Source organism: Arachis hypogaea, chromosome 2, assembly GCF_003086295.3.
Source record: "Arachis hypogaea cultivar Tifrunner chromosome 2, arahy.Tifrunner.gnm2.J5K5, whole genome shotgun sequence".
In the NCBI taxonomy this organism is placed as follows: Eukaryota; Viridiplantae; Streptophyta; class Magnoliopsida; order Fabales; family Fabaceae; genus Arachis; species Arachis hypogaea.
In genome coordinates, this window is record NC_092037.1 from 72,708,713 (window position 1) to 72,734,053 (window position 25,341).

Below are 25,341 nucleotides of genomic sequence, written 5' to 3' on the forward strand. Positions count from 1 at the left end.
CTCTAGCATAGATGCAAGCCATGTTATGAAGAATGAGGAAGAACGAAAGAGATGGGAGAAAGACATAGATACGAACAGGGATGTATGTAAGTTAGCCACAGTGTCAGGGGTTATTCAGTATAACGATGATGGCATTATGGCTATCTTGCAAGAGCAGTATAAAGCTTTAGCGATTAAAAGAAGATTGGCAAAGTAAAAAGAGAAGGCAAGAAGGAGAAGACCAAAGAATCAGAAAAAGATGTGTAATAAGAACTCAAATAATTTTTAGTTTTGGAATATTAGGAGATTAGGAGGTGTTAGTATTAAGTTTGGTGAAAATTTTTCAAAAAAAGTAAAATAAATAACAAAAAAATCTGTAAGATGGATATGTTAGGATTAATAGAGACAAAGAAGTAGGTTGTGACAAAATTTGATGTAAAAAAATTGGAAAAATGGAGGAGTGGGATGGGAGTTTGTGGAGTCTGAAGAACATGTTACTAATGTGGGATGAAAATATGTTTAGGATGGAAAACTAATATAAAGGAGAAAGGTGGACGTATGTAGAAGGAGGTGAGGGAGAAAATGATTAGTGGGTTGTCAATGGAACTTGAGAGGTTTATGACTACAGTGTGGTAGTTTTGAAAGGCACATTTCTAAGGCTTTTTCCGGTTTCAAATAAAAAAAAAATCTGTCATAAGAGAATGTGAATTTTGAAATGGGATAGAGTGGATTTGAAACTTCAATTGGTGAAGAAAACTACTATACCAAGGGAACTGGAACTATTAAATGAATTACATGGTGTCTTGTAATTGACAAAGCTATTAAGAGATATAGAGGTCATTGTGGTATAAAAATTTAAAAAACTATACTCTACTACTATCTCCTTTGTGCAAGTATTACAGGAAGAGACAGTATCATAAGACATGGCAAGTTTAGTTTCACTAAAGATATATGAAAAAGATTGGTTGCGCCGGGAGTTAAATTATTTACTTGGTTTGCCTTAGCTAATAGAACTAATACTAAGGATAGATTAAGTAGATTGGGTATAATTGAGTAAAATGATATCGTATGTGTGGTGTGTAATAAGGATGTTGAAAATATATACCACTTGTTTGTTGCGTGATTTTTTGTGGCAGGTATAGTGTAATTAGTTGATGTTAGACGCCTTTGGACAATACAAGGACCAATGAAAGAGCATTTCGAAATTTGGTTGGATCACCTTTGATCAAGGATCACTGGAAAAATAGTTGATTGGGTTATTTTTCACTTTTAGTGTATTTGGGTGGAGATGACGAAGGAATTGGAGTTGTCATTTTAAACTTTTATTTCTGTTTCTATCTTCTGTCTAATGCTCCACCTTGTTGTATTGAACTCTTTTATTTCCAAAAAAAAAACTGATAAAAAACAACTCACAAAAAAAGGAGAACTCCATATGTAGTATGAGTAGCATAATAATAATTTACACTTTTGGAGAACATGTCATCAAAATATACCCCCTTCCCAGATATGTATCATGTTACCAATATTAACAAATTATAAAATACCTATCTAAAGACAATAAAATCTATTGAACACTAACTACACCAGCTCTTCTAAATATCTGTAACAAAAGCGCAATATCTCGAAATATGGAGCTTCAATGAGAGAGAAATTGACATCCAAAGTCATCATTAGGGAGAGAAAGGGAGTTAGAGAGAGTGTTTTTGTTAAAAAGTAAATACCAAATCAGTACTCGAAAGATTTTGATGCTCACAAAATAACACCTGACTTTTGTTATTGGCAAAATAATTCCTGAATAATTTTAAAATTTGACAAGCGAGTTTCTGAACTCGTCGGAGCAATGTTGCTGAGTTGACTACTGTATTTACTGAAATAGCAGTCTTGTTAATGTATATACCTAGTTGAAAATTTTAATTAAATACCCCAATCCAACCTAAAACATCAAAACACCAAAACTCCCTTTTTTCTAGAACCCTAATCCCCTCCCTCCCTAATGCACTAAGTTTACCTTAATTTTCTCAAATCCTCCTCCCAACGTGCTCTTTCAAAATCATAAACCATACTGATAAATACAAACATAACAATATCAAAATCTATATTTAAATTTAAATCCAATCAAGCAATCAATCTTAGTATCAAAACCACAACATTCATTAATAAAATCAAAGAAAGAGAATGAAAAATAGAGAAAAGATAGATTGATTCTCTAAGAGAATGAAAATCAGAGAAAGACGGAATGAAAATAGATCATGAAAATCTACGAATTTGACACCACAATAGAGCTCCGAGAAGGGAAAGCTGGAGATGTTGGCTAGACGAAGGCTGCGAAGCCCAAGGAGAAAGCAGATTGATTTAGTGAGAAGGACGGATCATGAAGATAATCGACAATGGTAGAAAAACAGACCCGTAAAGACGAACTCGAGGCGACAGAAAGACGGAAAGCAAAATTAGAGACAGAGACAAAAATGGCAAGCCATGGCAGAACCAAGATGGCAGCTTCAACACAGACAAAGGAAGCGCGGAGACAATGTGCAGGGATGATGCTGCAGAGATATCAGCTAAAGTGCAGGAATGACGTGACGCAGATGAAGGCAACAGATCAAACAGCGCAGAAGCTGGCGGACACAGAGGACCCAGCGACGAGACAGCTATCGTACAGTGTCAGTGACAGAGAGTGAGAAGGTTGAGACAGTTTCAGCATGAGATGGTGTGTTGGAGAGGGAGGGGAGAGAAGGGATTAGAGTTCCAGAAAGAGGGGTTGGTTTGATTTTCTAGGGTGGTATTTTTAATTAATACCTAGGTATTATACATTAAAAATGTTGTTATATCATTAAAATACAGTGGCCATTTTAGTATCGTTTTCATCGGAGATGTGCTTCGACGAGTTCAGAGATATGCTTATCAAATTTTAAAATTATTTAGGAATTATTTTGTCAATAACAAAAGTTCGGTACTATTTTGTCAGCAATAGAGTATTTTGATAGAGAGAGTGTTTTTGTTAACGAAAAAAGTGTTAGAAACAAGAGACTAAACTAGAGAAAGGATTTGTGTATTATTGAGTGTATTCAAATTATCTGGAATGATACAATATAAAAGGGTATTTATAGGTGCTATTATAATAATAAAGACGTAATATTCTATAATAAATATTCAGATATACTAAATAATTTTAATGAATGCTCATTGATCCTAATATATTCTAACATCCCCCCTTAAACTCAAGTGACAACTTGAATTTGAAACTTATTTAAAACAACGAAATAAAAAAAATGCATAAACTAATAGAACGGACGCAGACAGAGCTGCCGGAAGGAAGCGCAGATGAAACTGCCGCTGTCTGAAAGAAGCGCAGATGGAACTGCCAGAAAGAAGCGCAGACGGAACTGCCGCTGTCTGAAAGGAAGCGCAGACGAAATTGCCGGAAGGAAGCGCAGACAAAACTGTCACAAGGAAACGCAGACGGAACTGCCACAAGAAAATGCAAACAGAACTGGCAAAAGAAAACACAGATGGAACTGCCACGAGAGAACGCAGACGGAACTGCCAGGACAGAGCGCAGACAGAACTGCCACGAGAAAATGCAGACGAAACTGCCACAAGAGAACGTAGACGAAACTGTGATAAACCCCATTTGTAGGGTTTATCTTGTGCTTGATTTAAGGGATTTTATGACCTTTTACTCACATTTATCCATTGAAATAGCATGGTTTTATAACTTCTCCTTTAATTGTGCTTAAGAGTGAAAACATGCTTTTTAGGACTTAAAATAGCTAAATCTAATTCTCCTTGATTCCATTAGATGCCTTGATATGTTTGTTAAGTGATTTAAGGTTTAGGAGGCAAAGATTGGATCAAGAGAATGAAGAAAGAAGCATGAAAAGTTGGAGAACTCATGAAGAAATGAAAGAACCGGAAAGCTGTCAAGCCGACCTCTTCGCACTTAAATGACCATAACTTGAGCTACAGAGGTCCAAATGATGCGGTTCCAGTTGGGTTAGAAAGCTAACATCCGGGGCTTCAAAACGATATAAGATTTGCCATAGTTTCTACACGTATGGTGGCGCGCACGCGCATAGTACGCGCACATGCCGTTGCTGCCACCTAGTTCACTTAAAGCAAAACGTGGCCAGCGAATTCTAAAGCCTTGTGGGCCCAATCCAACTCATTTCTGATGCTATTTAACCCAAGGAGTGAAGAGGGAAACACAAGTTAGTTACCATTAGTCATAGTTTAGTTTTAGAAGTAGTTTCTAGAGAGAGAAGCTCTCACTTTTCTCTAGGATTAGGATTAGGATTAGGTTTAGTTCTTAGATCTAGGTTTTAATCTTTGCTTTCTTCCACTTCTATCTCTCAATTCTTTGTTGCTACATTCATCTTCTTCTACTCTTTTGTTTTAATTTCCTTTATGTTGTTCTTATACTTTGTTGTAGATCTACTATTGTTCCTTCCATTTTCTTTCAATTCAATAAGAGATAATTCATAATAATTGTTTGTTCTTCTTTGCTTTTATATTGTTGATCTCTTGCCTTTGTAGTTAGATCTCTCTTTAATTCTTGCAATTTATGTTGTTTACTTTTATTGCCTTTTTTGTGTTTGTTGAAATGCCTCTTCTAGATATAGTATAGATTTTGTTCCTATTGGCCTAGGTAGAGTAATTAGTGACACTTGAGTTATCTAATTCCTTTGTTGATTGGTAATTGGAGAGATTGCTAATTGGTTTGGAGTGCACTAAAGCTAGTCTTTCCTTGGGAGTTGGCTAGGACTTGTGGCTCAAGTCAATTCATCCACTTGACTTTCCTTTATTTAGTAAGGGTTAACTAAGTGGTAGCAATGAACAATTCTCATCACAATTGAAAAGGATAACTAGGATAGGACTTCTAATTTTCATACCTTGCTAAGAGCCTTTTATAGTTGTTAGTTTATTTTCATTGCCATTTACTTTTCATGCTTCTGATCCAAAAACCCCAAAATAACTCACAACCAATAACAAGACACTTTATTGTAATTCCTAGGGAGAACGACCCGAGGTTTGAATACTTCGGTTTATAAATTTAGGAGTTTGTACTTGTGACAAACAAATTTTTGTATGAGAGGATTAGTGATTGGTTTAGAGACTATACTTCAACGAGATTTCATTAGTGAAATTCTAAACCGTCAAAAATCCAATCATCAAACTGCCACGAGAGAACGTAGACAGAACTGCCGAAAGAGAGTGAAAACTATATGATTTCTCCATGAGATTAGGTAAACAGCGAATGACATTGGTGTTTGATCATTCGACTCGGAAAGACACAAGACGGAAAGAATAGGCTAGTCGGTGAGTGAAAAAGTATCAAAGAAATGGCAAAAGACAAGAAAGATGGAATAGAGGAAAAGTGTGAAAAATACAGTGATTTCACCAAAAGAAAAACAACATATCTTCTTCAAGGAGGATACCATGGCTCTGATACCATGTTAGAAACAAGAGACTAAACTAGAGATGGGATTTGTATATTATTTAGTGTATTGAAGTTGTATGGAATGATACAATATAAAATGGTATTTATAGGTGCTATCGTAATAATAAAGACGTAATATTCTATAATAAATATTCAGATATACTAAATAATTCTAATGAATACTAAATGATCCTAATATATTCTAACACCCCCTCAAACTCAAGTGATAACTTGAGTTTGAAACTTATTTAAAACAACGAAATAAAAATAAAATGCATAAACTAATAGAACAGACAAGACGGAGCTGCTGGAAGGAAGTGCATATGGAACTGCCGCTGTCTGAAAGAAGCGCAGACAGAACTGCCAGAAGGAAGCACAGATAGAACTGCCGCCGTCTGAAGGAAGCGCAGACGGAGCTGCCGCTGTCTGAAGGAAGCACAGACGGAACTGTCGCTGTCTAAATAAAGCGCAGACGGAACTGTCGCTGTCTGAAGGAAGCGTAGACGGAATTGCTACAAGAAAATGCAGATGGAACTACCACAAGATAACGCAGACATAACTGCCACAAAAAAACACAAAAGGAACTGCCACAAGGAAACGCAGACGGAACTGCCGAAAGAGAACGAGAACTATATGATTTCTCCATGAGAATAGGTAAACAGCGGATGACATTGGTGTTTGATCATTCGACTTGGAAAGACACAAGACAGAAAGAATAATAGGCTAGTCGGTGAGGTGAAAAAGCATCAAAGAAGTGACAAAAAACAAGAAAAATGGAATAGAAGAAAAGTGTGAAAAATACAGTGATTTCACCAAAAGAAAAAGAACATATCTTCTTCAAGGAGGATACCATGACTCTGATAGCATGTTAAAAACAAGAGATTAAACTAGAGAAATAATTTGTATATTATTAAGTGTATTCAAATTGTCTGAATAATATAGTATAAAAGGATATTTATAAATATTATCGTAATAATAAAAACATAATATTTTATATTAAATATTCAGATATATTAAATAATTCTAATAAATATTAATTCATCCTAATATAATCTAACAAAAAAAAAGATAATGTGACACTTTATTTCCGTTTTTGAAATTACTGAAGGCCAAATCATCAGTAAATTATTTTAGCGACAAGATTAAAACAAATTGTTTTATTAGTCCATTTATCTATGGTTAGGTAGTCGGTAAAACAATTAGAAGTAAAAATCTATTTTAAACATTTATTTTATGCCGACGTAATTTTATTAATGAAAATCCATTATTGATGGTTTGGTGTCAATAACACATATTCATAATTAAACTTTAAATTTAATTCATTAATTGTTACTATACTTTATGTAGCATCTCAATTTTTTTGAAATATATTTATTATTTAATAATTAATTAATTAAATTTATAATAATTTTAATTTTAATTTTATAATAAAAAATTAAAAGATAATATACTTAAAAAACTAATATATTTAATTTAAAATTTAAAAATATAAAAATACTAATTATAGTAAACTTTTAATCGGAAAAAAAAATATTTTTTTAAGGATATAGTCATACTTAATTCTATATTTATTAGATTTAAATAATATTTGGCTACATGAAAAGATAAAAAAATTATCTTTATTCTTTGAGTTTCGTATAAAATCAAATTTAAATTCAATTAGATAGATAAATTTATTACAAATTTATAATAAAAAATTGCATTGTAACTAACCAGTTTGACATACTGTAAGACCCAGAACCTTTGAAAAGTCTTTTTATGAGCAAGTCTCAAATCATGTAGTTATTTATAACCTTAATTTCAGAAATTATTTTATTAAAGATAATTAAGCCAAATTTTGATTTATTGGATTTGAGATAAGTTATGATTATTATCTAATTTTATAATTATTGAATTATTTTCTATATTTGAATTATAAAGTTGATAGTTATGAAATAATAAGGATTTTTTTATATGATATGGACTAAATAATCAATATTTTAATATATTGATATTGCTATTTTGAAAAATAGAGAAATTAATTATATTATTTCTAATTATTTGGTTGAGATACTTTATTGAAAATAATTTGTGAAAATTGATGAGAAAATAGTATTTTTGTACATTAGTATTGTGGGATTAAAATTTATGTCTAATTACAAAACTAACCCTATTACCCTAATTTTGTTGAAATTACCAAATTGTCCCTTACCCTAATTTGGTCATACACTTTCCCTCCATTCTCCCTTCAACGCTGCGCAGCCTCAAGCCCCTCTTTCCATTGCCTTTGCTGCACAGCAAAACACACAATTTTCCCCTTTTGAATGAAAGAAAGAGAACCAAAGGGGCATAAGGGAAGAGAGGGAAGAGTGAATCTGGAGGGGGGACCTGGCTCCGCCGCCGTTCCCTTCGTAGAGGAAGACCCGAACCGAGAGAGATCTGAGATCTGAGGGGAGAGGGAGACCGTGACCAGCGCTGCCGCTGCCACGGCCAACGGCCGTGCTTCTCGTAGTCGCCGTCGAAGGGAAGAGAGAGAGAGAGAGAGAGAGTGTGTGTTCCATCGCGAATCAGAGCTGAGCCAAGAAGAGAGACAGTGCAAGAAGGAGCCCGTCGCCGTCCAACCCGCGTCCAGCTCACCGCGATCATCGCAGCGCCGTTGTCGTGCGCCGCCGTCGAGCTCGTAGTAGCATCGCCGTCGCCAACAAGCCCTGCCGCCACTCAGTTGCATCGCAGCCTTTCGAACAGAGAGCGAGAGAAAGAGATCTCACTGTGGTGGGAAGCGGGGAGGCGCCGCCGTGCATCGTGAAGCTACTGTCGCAGTCGCGCGCTCCGTCACCGCTGCTGCTGGGAGCTGCGCCGCCGTAACCGAGCTTCTGTCGCCGAAAAACTTCGCCATAGCCACCGGAAAATTCTGCCGGTAAGGGTTTTGAATTCGGTTTTCGTTCGTTTAAGATTCCGGAAGCCTTACCGTTTCTGTATGTGGGTTTCAGTCTTCATCGCTGGAGTCCGATCGCCGCTGCCGTTTGAGGTGGCTGCCGGATTGCTGCCAAACCGGTTCGGAGATTGCCGCTGTTTCGGTTCAGCCGTTCCTTCTTCGTTCGGTAAGCGTTTTTGATTTGGAAGCTCTCTAGTTACTATTCTTTTATCATACGCTGAGGTTTTGCGGCGATAATCGCTATAAGATTGAGTCTCAGTTATTGTACGTTGCGATTAGTGTTGTAATGGATATTGCGAAAGTGGCTGGGAGCTGAGGTTTTGGTTGCCGTCGGTTCGGGCTGAGGTGAAAAGGACTCTGTGAGGCGTTTGGGCTGTGGTTTTGCACGTTGAGGTAGGGGCGCTTTCCAAAAACTATATTTTATGTATTGGAATTATTACATATGGATACTGATGTGAGATATTGTGTATTTGGTGATTGTATCTGCCTTATGTATTATTTGATTAACTCGAATGATTATGGATGTTGGTTTGGCTGAATTGTTGTGTGGCTTTGTGAAATGTAATGTTTTGAAGTTGATTCTTTAAAGATTTGAAATCTGAGTTTAATCCGCTGAGGATTGATTTGATTTGAGTTAATTGTTTTGATGATTTGAAAAGTCGAATGCACCTTTGAATTCAGCCTGGTTTACTTTAATTGACTTGATTTTGGACAAATGATTTGTTACTGAGCCGTTTCTTTAAAGCTTTGAAAATGAGTTAAATCGGTTGATATTGATTTGATTTGAAATAGTTTCCTTGAGATATGCCACTGAGGCGACTGATGGATTTAGCATGATTTTGAATTGAGTTTTGGGATTCTGGACTGTTGAAAAGGATTGAGGAACGGTTTAGTTGGGACCCGAACCGGGTGGCAAAGTCCAAGTTTTAGGGGAGATGCTACCGAAATTTCTATAAAATCCGAGGCTTTATTTGAAATGTTATTTGGGAAATTTTGAGTTTAATGCCTTTCCTATTTACTTGGAGGATTGTGAATTTAGGTCTTCTTTTATTAACTTTTAGATCAATTATGAAAAATGATGAAGTTATGCTTTGAAAGAATTACTGAAAAGAGAATCATGATTTCTCCTTATTTTCCAAGAAGAATAGTATGTCTTTGGGTACAAGTTATTCGAAAGAGAATTTTTCCTTGAGACTGTTTTAAAAGGTAAAACGGGTTTATGTTTTTCTCTATTAAACATAAAGGGTGTCCATTGGAAGAGTTTTCGTGATTTTAAAAAGGACTTGGATTTCGATTGATGAACTTCTTTATTTTGACGTTTTGAATGAGATTCAAAGTACCCTTTGAACTCTAGTTTAACACAACAAAAATGATTCTCTTAGCAGTTTGAAATGCTTCATATTTAATTGTGGAATTGAAGCCGGTTTTGTTTAAGTAAAGGAAATGGCTTTGAAAAGAGTAATTGATTACATGACTCGGATTGGCTTAGATCCTATTTTACTACTCAAATCAGGAAGCCAAGGTTTTTAATGAATTTAAAATGAACTTGGTGAAATGAGTTATGTTATTCTCCCCTAAAGACTTGGGACTCTGCCGAGGAACTTTTGTTATAAAATCCCATTGTTGTATGGGTGATTTTGAATACTTTGAAATAAATCTTTAACCTTCCATAGTTTTGGAAGTTTTGGAAAGAGAATGCCGAGAGTGACTTTGTTTTAAAAAGGGAACTCACTTTGAGTAAATTTGGCTTATGAGCCTGAGATGATTTGAGAAACGAGATTTCTAAAGCCAAGGCTGAAAAGAGTTGAAACTTGATTTCAAAGTGAAATGATTAGAGAAAATGATTTATGGCTTAAATGCCGATTTCATGAATTTGATGATTTTGAATGTGGAAGTGCTGTTTTGTTGTGAGCCGGAATGGCTGTGTATGATTATGAATATTGGCTGGTTCTAGATTGAACCGTGAGCCGGATGGCTGAGATGGATGTTAATCCATGATTGAGAATGAAACATTTATGCTGAGACACTGATAAGTTGTGATGTTTCACTTCCACTATCGGAGATAAGAGTTTCCCTGGGAGGAAGCAGTGGCTAGCCACCACGTGCTCCAGGTGGAGACTCGAAACTCTTTTGACCCTATGTCGTCAGGGTGGCCGGGCACTGTGAAATTTCCGGATGAGCTCACCCCCATAAATATTCACCAGTGAGGGTGATGGATATGGATCATGATTATGATCAAGTTTATATTGAGTATAACTCGAGTTGGGGAGACACGACAGAGGGACAGTCCAATGGTTAGCTACCAGGACTTGTCGGGTTGGCTCTATAACCGATAGATGATATCATCAGCCACTAGGGACAGGCATGCATCATATGCATCTATGTGACATTATTTGGGTGTGCATATTGTACTTGGTATGCCTATGTGATTAACTGCTAATTGTTCTACTTGCAATAACTATTTGTTTGTGTTTGCATTTGGAACTCTATTGGATTGTGGTGGATTGGTTGTGGTAGGATTGTTTGGGACTAGGGCCGTGGTTGAATGAGATGGACCGATGGTTGATTTCGGTTTTGTGGTTTTGGTTTGGAATGAGATATGAAAGGCTATTTTGGTTCAGTATAGATAAACCTTTTTGAAAGGCTTTGATGTTTTGAGAATTTAACGGTTCCTCTTTCAGCAAAGATTTCCGACTTTATTTTTATTGAAAACCGTTGTTTTTGAAAAGAGGCATAAGACAGTTATTAATTACTGGTGCAGTTATCTTCACGTATCCTATTACAATAATTCCCAAAAACCCTCTACTGAGAACCCTTTCGAGGATGATGTTCTCACCCCCTACATTTTTCCCCTTTCAGGACTTGGGCGCAGAAGTCATGAAGAGTTTATTTAGTTGTGGTTGAAATGCTCTGTATGCTTTAGATTATTATTTTGCTGTACCCTCGCCTTTATCTTGATATCTTCTGTAAGAGGGATAGGAATTGTATTGGTTAATGCTTGTAATATTTACATACTTGTATGTATGTATATGGATGTACCCTTTATGAGTTTTTGTAAGTTATATGGTATCTATGGATGTACGTTGTTGAACGAAAGTATTCTTGGGAGAGGTATTGCGGTTTAAAATTTTAAACAGGCTCATATTTTAGTATTAAATAGTATAAGTGTCGTCGTAATGTCCGAGCTATCAGAGTTGCGCAGCCGGAAGCGTGAGCTTTGGTAGTTAGGGTGTTACACATACCAATAGTATTTTGTAAATATTTTAAATTACAAGTATTCGATTGATTTTGTTCAAAATTTATTTTAATGTTAACTCAGTTCTTTATAAATTTGTCTCTAATATCTATTTTTAAATTCCAAACGTAGAAAACGTTATAGGACTTGGAAAGTGATGATTCAGATTGAAGATTTTATCTTAGCTAGATTTTTCTTACACAATCTACATATACTTAAGAGCCATTTGAGTCATTCTTTTCTCATTTTATTCTCTTTTTTTTGCTAGGTGACTTATTTCTTTTATCTTATATTAACTCTGTAAATTGTCATTCATATACTTTTTTCACTTTATTATAAGAAAATTCTTTTTTTTTTATTTTCTTACTCTCATTCTAAATTCTTCTCCAAAACTATTCACAAATTCTATTTATATATTGTTTGAGAAGGAATCATCTTTAACTATGATAACTATGAAGATCATGAATATGGAGATTTTATTTCTATAATAAAGCCAATACGGACTCAGAGATTTGCATATATAAGATTCATATCTTTCGCAACCTCCGTATTTATATTGAATTCATCGAGTCAGACATTTTAGGCATCATAACTCATGTTTAATATCTCTCATATCATTTCTATTAATAGTCTATGATCTATTGTTTTTTAACCAAATCTTATTCTTAATCTCATGCATGTGCTTAGAAGAATGAAATCTATCCCTTAGCCAAACATTCTATCTACATCAAAACACACACAAAGTATAGTCGTAGAAGAAGTCTCTCTTCACTAATAAATCGTGCCTATTTACTTTGGAATATATATAGGATTTTTACAAATTTTACTAGAGGTAAGAGTTTTATACTATTTTTTTTACATATCATATCTTAAATATTTTTTTATATAGATGTTGACCTTGTATGTCATTATATAATGTCTTTTTGTTGTATACACATTAAGTATTATAATAATCATCTTATGTGCATTAAAGAACTGAGGATATGATTCTTTGGTAAGGAAAGGTAACCTTCAAAGACAAGATAATTGAAGTGGTCCTTCGATAAGGGAAGGTGTTCGATAAGCTTTTGGGATAAGAACATTCGGTAAGAGAAAGAGACTCCATCAATTTTATATCCGGCTTGAGCCCAATGCCCTCCAAAATCAACATAATATTAAAAGAATGCTTAAGAAAAGTTAAAGTTAATTTCATGCATTGTATAAGAGTTTATGTCAGTAAAGAATCATTTTCTTTTCATGTAAATAGAAGTTAGGAGAATGTCAAGAAATGCTTAAGAAAAGTTAGAGTTAATTTCATGTATTGTATAAGAGTTTATGTCAATAAGGAATCATTTTCCTTTCATGTAAATAGAAGTTAGGAGAATGTCAAGAGAAACTAAGTCAAAGTTTATGTGTTTACGTTCTATATGATTGCATTTCATTCATGAGTTACATGTGTCATAATATAAGTAAGAAATACCTAAAACTTACACCATTTGACTAACAAAGACTTTTAAAAATAATAATTGAACAATCTTATGTCGTCATTATTTTTATTTTAAAATTTAGAGTGGTTGGAGAAAGATACGATGATGACACCATATAGATAAATTATTGAGAGCTTTTTATTTCTCACCCCGCTCCCCATACCATCTTCAAAAACGATGCGGTGCAAAGCAATACTTGATTGAGTTGGAAAGACCAATACACTATAGGACATAGATACGAAAGGTTAAACACTTGTTCAAAATCATATCAAGAATGGCGGATAGGCAATTGTTTTAGTTATAATTATACAAATTGAGAGAATTAGAATTTTCTATGTGTCTTATTTTATCTTTATTGAATGACTACAGTAGTGGCTATGATATTTTTTTATATGATTATTTGATATAAGTAAAGTTTGTCATTATTTTTGTCTTTATGGTTTAATATGGCTATTTTTCGTCTTAGTATCACTAGATCCACTTATATTTCCTAACTAGTAACAATTCTAATTATCAAGTCTTTCACTATTTTTAAATGGCTTTTAAAAATAAAAATTATTTGTTCACTATTTTTTATAAATTATATTATATAAAGATCTTATTTAAAAAATTTTGTAAAAATTAATTATCAACAACTAATAAAATCTAAATAAAGCTTAAATTTTACTTAAAAATATCAGAGTGTTATACTTTAACTGTCTGTAAATTTAATGATTGTGAAGCCATCACCAGCACGTCAACAATATTGTTAGATATATAACTATTAGTGTTATCTTCTCCTATTAGCTTAAGTTTTTGGGATGAATGGTTTCATGACATGACATAGTATCAGAGCTCTATGTCTGAAACGTCAAGAGTTCAAACCTTGGTGAACCCCAAAAAGTAAAAAAAAAAAAAAATAACAAATCAATCAAACCCAAAAAGAGAGGCTCTCGCTTGAGGAGAATGTTAGATATATAACCATTAGTGTTACCTTCTCCTATCAGCTTAAGTTTTTGGGATGAGTGGTTTCATGACAAACTTTTATTGATTGTTGATTGATTGAATTGTATTGTAAATTATGAAGGTAAAACTAAATATATATAGATTGATTGTTGATTGATTGAATTGTATTGTAAATTATGAAGGTAAAACTAAATATATATAGAGCATTGGCTTAAGAAAGATAAAAGCAAATAAAGATAAGATAAGAACAACTAAAGATAAGATAAAGAAAAGATAAGATAAGAAAGACTAAAATTGTACTTAAATTTATGTATTCTGTTGGACTGAATTTGTGGGCCACAAAACTTCTTTATTGTTGTCATGGGCTAAGGTAGAAGAGTAGTTTAATACGCCCCCGCAAGTTGGTGGATGGAAAATGTCAATAATCCACAGCTTTTGATAAGTTTCAATGAAATTGTTGAGCGTCTGATGTGGTGACGCGAAGGAAGATGCGTGCGGTGGAGCTTGAGCTGCCGGCGACAAAAATATAAAAGGAGATGCTGTGCTTGAGCAGTGATCTTAAAAAAAACTCGCAAAAAATGAAAAAATAAGCGCGTAGAGCGTAATAAAATTGATCTTTATGGCGCAATAAAAGTGGTCTTCAGAGGGCGCATAGAGCGCAATAAGCGAGACGTAGAGAGTGCATATGGAACTGCTAAAACAGAATGCAGATTAAACTGCTGAAACAGAATGCAGACGAAATTGTCAGAAGGAGGCTAGATGAAATTGCCGGAAGAATGCACAGAAGCCACAGTGATTATTCCATGAAAGATAGTTGTTTCCTGTTAGAATAGGGATAACCAAGACTGATGTTGAATTTTTACTTGGATGGATGTAATAGAGATTGGTTGAATTCTGAGCTAAATTAGAAGATTGATAATTCATTGTGAGAGGAGGTTGAAAAAGAAGTAGAGTAATTTTTCACCGAAAAAATGATAGCTTATGTATCCTTTTCAAGGAGGATACCAAAGTTCTGATACATGATAAAATTGTAAAAGAATAAGAAAAGAAGAGAGGAATAGTAGTTTAATAAATATTTCTTATCAACGGATAAATTGTTGCTACCAAATTAAATTTGCTGTTGATATCTCCATTATTGATGAGGCAAAATGTAGCAGTTGGAGGTGATGTAAGGTGGTGGTTGTTATTGTTGAGGGTTGGTGGGTGAGGGGTGAAGGAGGTAGTTTGGAGGTAAGGTATATATATATATATATATGGTGGTGGTGGTTGCTTTCTTAAGAAAGATGTGGAAGGCCAATAGGCCAGGGGGAGGGAGTCTGGGAGGAAGTAAGAATAAAATTAAAAATGTAAAATTTGACTAGTGGTTGGTTATCAAAAATCTAATAATAGAGGTAGAATTCAAATTTTTTTAATATTAATAAAAAAATTAAATTAAATTAAACGTTAAATTTTTTTTAAAAAAATTAATCATGCTAATGATGACAAAATATATACTTTAATTATTTTTGTTGAATTTTTTTAATTTGTTTAAAGAATAATATAATAATTTTTCCCACAAATTGTGTTTTATATACAGTATTTTATTATTCTCATCATAGAGATGGAAATAAAATATTTTGTATTGTAGTATTCAGAATGAATGCCAAAACATTTAAATATACTTTTTATTATTTTGAATCCCTAAATCTCGAAAGGCTGACAATTATATATATTTCGAGAATTATTATATATTTTCGAAATATATATTAAAAGCTATATAATTTATGAACATAATACTCTCAACTAGAATGGGATGGTTGGAATATCATTTTAAATTGTGATATGATAGCACCTTAAAATGTTAATAAATAATAAAGGTTTTCATAAAATTTTAAATAAGTATTGGCTTGCTTGTCACTGTAATTACAAGTTATTTCGCTGTAACTAAAGTTATTAATTTTGAATAGATAGAAATGATAATGTAATGATAATGATAATAATAATAATAATAGGGGTTACCTGAAACTAATGAATTATGGGTCTAAATTTAAAATCACTTTTTAAAATGAAGGTTCTCACTTGTTCACTAAAAAGATGAAGTTGTCCAACGTTTTTGAAAGATGATAATAAAATACTTACAAAAAATTTTAATACTTAAGTTAACAAGAATTTAAATAGATTTAAGTGAATTGAGATTAAGAAATAACTGAGTTTGATAGGATATTTATAAAAATAGGTAATGACTTAAAAATTATTTTTGTATTTTTTATTTCTGGTGGTAGGTAATTTTTTTTTTCAATGTTAAAAAAGTCATTCCATGTAGTTGTGGTGGCTGAGGTGTAAATAACATTTGAAATAGTGTTTGACAAAATTTTATTTATCATACAAGTCAGATCGAATACAAATTGTAAAATTTGTGTTCCGAGCAGTTGGACAAATTGACCCACTTATTAATCTAAAATGTCTTTTTTAATTCTTGGTTATTTATCCAAAAGATAACATACTTGTAATAAATAATTAATTGTTTTAGAGAGATTTATTAATCCTTATTTTAGAGGGTATATTAATTCTTTTCTTCACAAACTATTTTTACATGAATTTCATACCTAACATATCAAAAAAGTAACCGATTAGTAACAAATTATAGGAGACTAATCTGACCATAAATTTAAGCGGTTGAGACCGATTAAGTATTTTAAAATTATTAGATACGTTTTATACTTTGAATAAATGGTCATGAATAAAAAAGAATTTTATTATTATTATTATTATTATTATTATTATTATTATTATTATTATTATTATTATTATTATTATTATTATTATTATTACGGTGGATAACCGGAGATTGTCTGAATGGATGGCGTTGGCTGGCCCAAATGTGTGAAGGAGGAGATTTTCGTGTGAGTATGCAACTCGGGAGACTCCGTCCGACTTGTGCTCGTGAGTGAATGGGGGGTGGTACCTGCAAAGACACTCCGATGCCTAAGTTAGCAAGAGTGTGAGCAGGTCTAGAGAGTATTGGGCTTAGAGATACCTGAGGGGTGTCAGTGTATTTATAGTGGTGAGCCAATAACCACCGTTGGAGTAGTGCCGTATCTTTAGGGTGTTAACCGTCCCATTATCTTAGGGAGGTTAAGATATGGCTTTATGAAGCGGTTGGAGAGATTTTAGGGGCGGTTACTCATTTGAATGAGTGTTTATCTGCCAGCTAATCTCATGCCCGACTTCTTTAGAGTAAGCCGTGGTTGATACCGACTTCTTATGTGAAGGTCGGTACTTAGCTAGGCTTAATCCTTTGGACTAGGCCTTTTATTTGGACCTGGGCCTTTGTTATTAGGCCAGGGTATGAACAGTGCCCCTACTTGAGCCCAAGGTCTCTTTAGGGCTTGGGTTCAAGTATCTAGCTCGGGTTCGTAGCCGACTTTCTTGGAGGAGACACGGGTTTTTAAACCGACGTGATTTTCGCAACATTTTGTTTTCTGACAGTTACGTCTATTCAAGCGTCGTGTCCGTTAGGGATGCACTTAGGGATTGATGGCTTTGGTAACGGTGCATTCTCATTAATGACTGCTTCGTTTTTACCATTATGCCCCTTAGCATGTTTATAAATATTTTCCCTCTCTTTCCTTTTTCTGTTTCTGCAATCTTTCAAACTTCCTCCTTCTTTGTTCGTGCTGTGTTTACACGTACTATATTCTCGTGCTCCGGAGACTTCTGCTTCTTACTACCTTCATTTCCAGAAAGAGGTTAGTTTCTTTCTTCTTCTTTGCATTTTTCGCATGACTTTACTTTGTAGAGGAATAGGTTTGTAGATTTTTGTTCGGTTCCTTTTCTCCTCTCTAGAGACCTTTTTTGATTTTTCCTTTTCTTTTTTTCCCTTTGTAGGTTTCCTTCATTTTCCTTAGAGAAAGAAAAATGGCCTCCGTAGATTGGGTTGACGTTACTGTTCTGGGGGAGGAGCCGTTGGTTGATGTGGAGTTTATTATTCACCTTCGCACCCACCATCGGCTCTGTACTTCGGATGAGGATGAGCCTAAATACGAGTTGCTTGTTCCCGGTTTAGAGGACCGAGTTTGTCATGGGAGAGCCAACAAAACGGCTCTCCATTTCTTCTTTATGTATGAGTGCATGATCACCCGTCTGGGCGTCTTTCTGCCCTTTTCAGATTTTGAGATGTCTGTTTTGCAGCATTGTCGGGTTGCCCCTACCCAGCTTCATCCCAACTCCTGGGGTTTCTTGAAAATTTACCAATTTATTAGCCATGCTCTGGATTTCCCGACTACTCTGAAAATCTTTTTCCATCTTTTTCATATGACCAAACCTTTTAGTGGGCTGAATAATAAACAACAATGGGTTTCCTTCCGAGCCATACAAGGTCGGAGGATTTTTACCCTTTTTGATGAATCTTTTCATGACTTTAAAAATTTCTTTTTCAAAGTGCAAGCTGTAGAGGGTCATCACCCCTTTTTTCTGGATGATAATTCTTTTCCTCGCTTTCCTTTATACTGGCTGGAGGCCTCCCCTTGCGAGAAATATGGTTTGGATGACCTGGACGAAGTAGAGGCTGCCGTCGTGGGGTTCCTCCGAGAAGTGTGGGGGAGGGCCCCATATTTGGATACTAAAAAATTTCTCCAAGGGTCTCCGACCTTTGTCCAATCACAGCTAGGTAGTTTTTTCTAGTATGCTAAATTTCCGACTTGTTAACCCAATATTCCGACTTGTTTGATTCTTTAGCTATTGTTTTCTTTTTCAGAAATGGCAAAGACAAACGCTCAAGAATCTTTTCAGAGGGTCCAGGAGGCTAAAGCTAAGTCTCGCGCTCGGTCTGGTGGTGCCAGGGTTATCTCTCCTCCTCCTCCTCCTCGTAATGTTGGAACTCTTTCCAATCCTATGGTAATTTCTTCTTCAGCTCCTTCTCAGTCGCCCTCCGTCGTCCGACCCTCTCCTGATCCCAAGAAGCGCAAGATCTTAGAGTCTGGCTCTTCTGGGGAGGTTAAGGCGGACGCTCTTGCATTCGTCCGAAAGAATATCTATCCTTATGCTCGTATAGGCATGGATGATATGTCTGTTCGGGGCCACCTTACCACTATGGTCGAGGAGAGCCTTAAGGTGGCGGGGGTCTGCGGCAAGCTCTTGGATATCTTTGATAGGGCTCCTCTCAACTCTTTAGGGGCGACCTCGAGGGTCGAGGAGCTAGAAGGGAGGCTTCGTGTATATCAAGAGCATGAGGGAGAGTTGAGGAAGGAAATTGCCAAGCTAAAGGAGGAGAGAGATACCCTCCGGGAGAAAGGGAAGGCTTTGCAGGCCCAATGCAACATGGAGATGGAATTGAGGAAAACGGCACAGGCCAACTATCAAAGCTTATTCAAGGATCTTGTGTCTGTAAAAACTGACCTGTTGAATTCTCGGAAAGCATATGAGGAGTTAGAGGATTCCATTGCCGATGGCGCCGAGGAGTCTTGGAGGATTTTTCTGGAGCAGGTCAGAGTTGTTGCTCCTGACTTGGATCTTTCTCCTTTACATCCTGACAAGGTTGTCATCGACGGTGCCATTGTAGATCCTCCTGTCCCCGTAATTGTTTCTGAATCAGAGTTGAAGACTCGGGGGCAGAGGATCATCGAGTCTCCTCCTCGCTCCAAAGATGCTCCGAGTACTTCGGTTATTCCTCCGACTTCCTCTTCTTCTCCTGTGGGTGCTTCTCTTCCTGGTCCCGGCGGTGCTCCTCCTGATTCTGGTGGTGGTTTGCCTGCTAAAAAATGATTTGTGGCTATATGGGGTCCGGCCTGTGGGCCCCCGTTTTTAAACTCTTTATTTATTTCTTATTGGTGGCGTTTGAAGTATTTCTTTTGGCCTTTTAAGGCCGTAAACAAAATATTTCAGCAAGTGCCCTTTTTTGAATAAGGGTTTAGATTAACAAAGCAAATGCCCTTTTTTGGATAAGGGTTTAAGTTACCTTTTGCGTGTATGCTTTTCTAATTTTGATATTTTAAAACCCTCTTGATCTTTCTCTGAAAACCTTTTTATTGGCTTGTCTTGTTTTTTCGAGCCTTTTAGTTTAAGGGCTTTTATGCAGCCTTTAAACCTAGGTTTTCCAATCTCTTTTTGTTATCCTTTATACTCAACTTTGCTTTAGTGAGTTTTTATGACTTAGGTTATTTTTGTGATGCGTTTTTCATCTACTCGGAGTATTTCCGAGTTTGTTTTACTCAGGTTCTCATTTCGACTTAGGAGTCGGATTGTTCCCGAGTGTTTTACGATCAACTCATACAACCTCTTTACGCCGACTTGTACCTCCTCGTTTTATCCTGACGACCATCTAGGTCGGTTCATGGGATTTTCACGTTTTGTCGAGCTTAAGTCGGCGCGTTTCGTAGAAAGACTTAGAAAAATAAAGAAGGAAATTATAAGAGATAAATGAAAAAGATCTTTATTAATTTGGGAGGTACCTTCTTGCTACTAAGGGTCTTGATAGCCTATTTCCCTTAGCCTCTTACTATGATGCCTCGTTAAAAACCCTTCTCCAGAAAAAACCCTTTTGGGAAAAAAAATCATGAAGTTGGGAAAAGAGTACATCAGGGAGTAGAGTTCGCTTTTAACTGTAGTACCTTTTCATATTACAAGCATGCCACGACCTTGGTAGCTCAGTGTCGTCCAGGTCGGTTACTTTATAATAACCTTTCCCTAACACTTCCTTGATTTTGTATGGTCCCTTCCAATTTGCGGCGAGCTTTCCTTCTCCTGATTTGTTGACTCCAATGTCGTTTCTGATTATGACCAAGTCATCCGGGGCAAATGTTCTTCGAATGACTTTCTTGTTGTACCTGGTAGTCATCCTTTGTTTCAATGCCGCTTCTCTTATCTGGGCATCTTCTCGGACTTCGGGGAGCAAGTCGAGCTCATCTTTGTGTCCCCGTACATTTCCGACCTCATCATGGAGAATTACCCTTGGGCTTTGCTCATTGATTTCTATTGGAATCATGGCTTCTACACCATAGACTAGTCGGAAAGGTGTTTCTCCTGTGGCGGATTGGGGGGTTGTCCTATAGGCCCATAACACCTGAGGGAGCTCTTCAGACCAAGCTCCCTTTGCTTCCTGTAGTCTCTTCTTTAGTCCTGCTAGTATGATTTTGTTGGCTGCCTCGGCTTGCTCATTGGCCTGTGGGTGTTCTACCGAGGTGAATTGATGTTTGATTTTCATACTGGCCACTAAGCTCCTGAAGGTAGCGTCGGTGAATTGGGTTCCATTATCCGTAGTAATGGAATAAGGTATCCCATATCTTGTGATGATATTTTTGTAGAGGAACCTGCAACTTCTTTGAGCGGTGATAGTGGCTAATGGTTCTGCTTCTATCCACTTTGTGAATTAATCTATTCCCACGATCAAGTATTTGACTTGTCCTGGCGCTTGGGGAAAAGGACCTAACAAATCCATTCCCCATTTTGCAAAAGGCCATAGAGAAGTGATACTAATGAGCTCTTCTGGGGGAGCCACGTGGAAATTTGCATGCATCTGACACGGTTGACACTTTTTCACAAATTCTGTGGCATCTTTTTGCAAGGTCGGCCAATAGAATCCAGCTCGGATTACTTTTCTGGCTAGAGATCTTGCTCCGAGATGATTTCCGCAGATCCCGCTATGTACTTCCTCCAATACCTCGGCGGTTCTTGAGGTCGGTACGCACTTTAATAGTGGCGTTGATATCCCCCTTCTGTAGAGGATATTTCTCACCAAGGTGTAATGTTGTGCTTCTCTTCGGATCTTTTTAGCTTCTTTCTCCTCTGTAGGGAGGATGTCGAATTTCATGTATTCGACTAAGGGGTTCATCCATCCGAGGTTTAAACCAACTACCTCAAGTACCTCTTGCTTATCTTTTGTTTTTGCTATCGAGGGCTCTTGGAGGGTTTCTTGAATCAGGCTTCTGTTGTTCCCTCCTGGTTTGGTACTTGCTAATTTGGATAGGGCGTCCGCTCTGCTGTTTAGATCCCGAGTTATGTGTTTAATCTCGGTTTCTGCAAAGCGTCCAAGGTGCTCCAAAGTTTTTTCCAAGTACTTCTTCATGTTAGGGTCCTTTGCCTGATATTCTCCGCTTATTTGGGAGGTCACCACCTGTGAGTCGCTGTATATCATTACTTTTGTAGCACCGACTTCTTCTGCCAACTTTAGTCCGGCGATCAAGGCTTCATATTCTGCCTGATTATTTGAAGCCGGAAATTCAAATTTTAAGGAAACCTCTATCTGGGTTCCTCTTTCATCTACTAATATTATGCCTGCGCCGCTCCCTGTTTTGTTGGAGGATCCGTCTACATAGAGTTCCCATGTAGTCGGTTTGTCCTCTTGATCCCCTGCATATTCTGCCACGAAGTCGGCGAGGTACTGGGCTTTAATTGCTGTCCGAGTTTCATATCTCAGATCGAACTCGGAGAGTTCTATTGCCCATTGAACCATTCTCCCTGCAACATCCGTCTTTTGGAGGATTTGCTTCATGGGTTGGTTTGTACGGACTCTTATTGTGTGAGCTTGAAAGTAAGGTCGTAGCCTTCGTGAGGCTATTACTAAGGAATAAGCAAACTTTTCTAGTTTGTGGTACCTTAGTTCAGGGCCTTGTAAGACCTTACTGATGAAGTAGACTGGGTGTTGTCCGACCTCGTCTTCTTTTATCAGGGCCGACGAGACAGCCCTGTTTGCTACGGATAAGTACAGAACGAGGTCTTTTTCTGGTGCTGGTCGGGTTAGGATAGGAGGTTGGCTTAAAAAATTCTTGAACTCTTGGAACGCCTCCTCGCATTCCGGAGTCCATTCGAAGGGGCATCCCTTTCTTAATAAGGAAAATAGTGGAAGGGATTTTAGTGCCGATCCTGCCAAAAATCTGGAGAGGGCTGCAAGTCGGCCATTGAGCTGCTGGACCTCTCTCAAACAAGTCGGACTTTTCATTTCTAGGATGGCTCTACATTTATCGGGATTGGCCTCAATCCCTCTTTGTGTTAGCATAAATCCAAGAAATTTTCCTGCTTCGACCGCGAAGGCGCATTTTGCAGGATTTAGTCTCATCCCATGCAACCTTATGGTGTTAAAGACTTGTGAGAGGTCGGATAAGAGGTCGACTTCTTCCTTGGTTTTTACTAGCATGTCGTCGACGTATACTTCCATTAGGCTCCCCAGGTGGGGGGAAAACACTTTATTCATCAACCTTTGATATGTGGCTCCTACATTCTTTAATCCGAATGGCATGACCACGTAGCAATAGTTGGCTCTGGGTGTGATGAATGATGTTTTCTCCTGGTCGGGCTCATACATCGGGATTTGATTATATCCCGAGTAGGCGTCCATGAATGATAAGTATTGGTACCCCGAGCTGGAGTCCACTAGGGTATCAATACTTGGTAAGGGATAAGGGTCCTTAGGACATGCCTTATTTAAGTCGGTATAGTCGACGCACATTCTCCATTTACCATTCTGCTTTTTGACTAGCACTACATTGGCTAGCCATGTTGGGTACTTGACCTCTCTAATAAAGTCGGCTTCCAGGAGCGCCTGTACTTGCTCTTCTACTACTAGGGCTCGTTCCGTGCCGAGCTTGCGTCTTCTTTGTTGTACAGGTCGGGACCCTGGATAGACCGAGAATTTGTGGGACATGAGCTCGGGATCAATCCCAGGCATGTCGGAGGCCTTCCAGGCGAAGAGGTCGGAATTATCTCTTAGGAGCTCAGCCAGCCCTTGTTTTAGAGTTTCTCCTAGGTTGGCTCCTATGTAAGTGTTTTTTCCTTCCTCTTTACCAATCTGTATCTCCTCGGTCTTTCCTCCCGGTTGTGGTCGCAGCTCTTCTCTGGCCCTTGCGCCACCGAGCTCTATTGTGTGAACTTCTCTGCCCTTTCCTCTCAAATTTAGACTTTCGTTGTAGCATTTTCTCGCCAATTTTTGATCTCCCCTCACTGTTGCTATTCCCTCTGGGGTCGGGAATTTCATGCAGAGGTGGGGAGTGGATACCACTGCTCCGAGCCGATTAAGGGTAGTTCTGCCGATTAAGGCATTATAAGCTGACCCCTCATCAATGACTATGAAGTCTATACTCAGAGTCTTTGATTTTTTCCCTTTTCCGAAAGTGGTATGAAGGGGCAAAAATCCTAGTGGTTTTATTGGCGTGTCCCCTAATCCATATAGGGTGTCGGGATAGGCTCTTAACTCTTTCTCATCTAACCCTAGCTTGTCGAAAGCGGGCTTGAAAAGGATATCTGCCGAGCTTCCTTGGTCTACTAGGGTTCTGTGGAGATGGGCATTGGCTAGGATCATAGTTATTACCACTGGATCGTCGTGCCCAGGGATTATTCCTTGCCCATCTTCTTTTGTGAACGAAATAGTGGGAAGGTCGGGTGAATCTTCCCCGACTTGGTAGACTCTTTTAAGATGTCTTTTGCGAGAGGATTTAGTAAGCCCCCCTCCCGCAAATCCTCCTGAGATCATATGGATATGCCTCTCTGGAGTCTGCGGCGGTGGGTCTCTTCTATCCATATCTTCTCGCTTTCTCTTTCCATGGCTGTCCGACCTCTCTATGAGATATCTATCAAGCCGACCTTCTCTAGCCAGCTTTTCTATCACATTCTTGAGGTCGTAGCAGTCGTTTGTGGAGTGACCATATATTTTATGGTACTCGCAGTAATCGCTGCGGCTCCCCCCTTTTTTATTTTTAATGGGTCTAGGGGGTGGCAGTCTTTCAGTGTTGCAAATCTCTCTGTATACATCCACTATAGAAACTTTCAAGGGAGTATAAGAGTGATATTTTCTTGGCCTCTCGAGACCGAGTTCTTCCTTCTTCCTGGCTTCCCTTTCCTTCTCTTTAGTTGAGGGAGGGGGTCCAGGTCGCCAACTCAGGTCCCTTAATTTGGCATTTTTCTCCATATTGATGTACTTTTCAGCTCTTTCTTGTACATCACTTAGAGAAACGGGGTGTCTTTTAGATATGGACTGTGAGAAGGGACCTTCTCTGAGCCCATTGACTAGCCCCATTATGACTGCCTCTGTGGGCAGGTCTTGGATCTCCAAACATGCTTTGTTGAACCTTTCTATGTAGGCTCGTAAAGACTCTCCGACCTCCTGCTTTATTCCCAGGAGGCTCGGTGCATGTTTTACCTTGTCTTTCTGAATCGAGAACCTCATCAAAAACTTCCTTGAGAGGTCTTCAAAGCTTGTGATCGATCTCGGGGGAAGGCTATCGAACCACTTCATCGCTGCTTTCGACAAAGTGGTCGGGAAAGCTTTGCATCGCGTCGCGTCGGAGGCATCAGCTAGGTACATCCGACTTTTGAAATTGCTCAGATGATGCTTAGGATCCGTGGTTCCATCGTAGAGGTCCATGTCCGGGCTTTTGAAGTTTCTCGAAACTTTTTC

At 37.4% G+C, this 25,341-nt stretch overlaps 1 long non-coding RNA gene across 1 annotated transcript; it reads left to right on the forward strand.

Annotated features, from left to right (window-relative positions):
- Positions 1 to 7,545: 7,545 nt before the first annotated feature.
- LOC140179626 (uncharacterized) lies at positions 7,546 to 11,426 on the forward strand. The gene is made up of 4 exons (XR_011873278.1): positions 7,546 to 8,312; positions 8,386 to 8,496; positions 8,610 to 8,723; positions 11,190 to 11,426. It is a non-coding gene; the product is annotated as an uncharacterized lncRNA (long non-coding RNA).
- Positions 11,427 to 25,341: the final 13,915 nt, after the last annotated feature.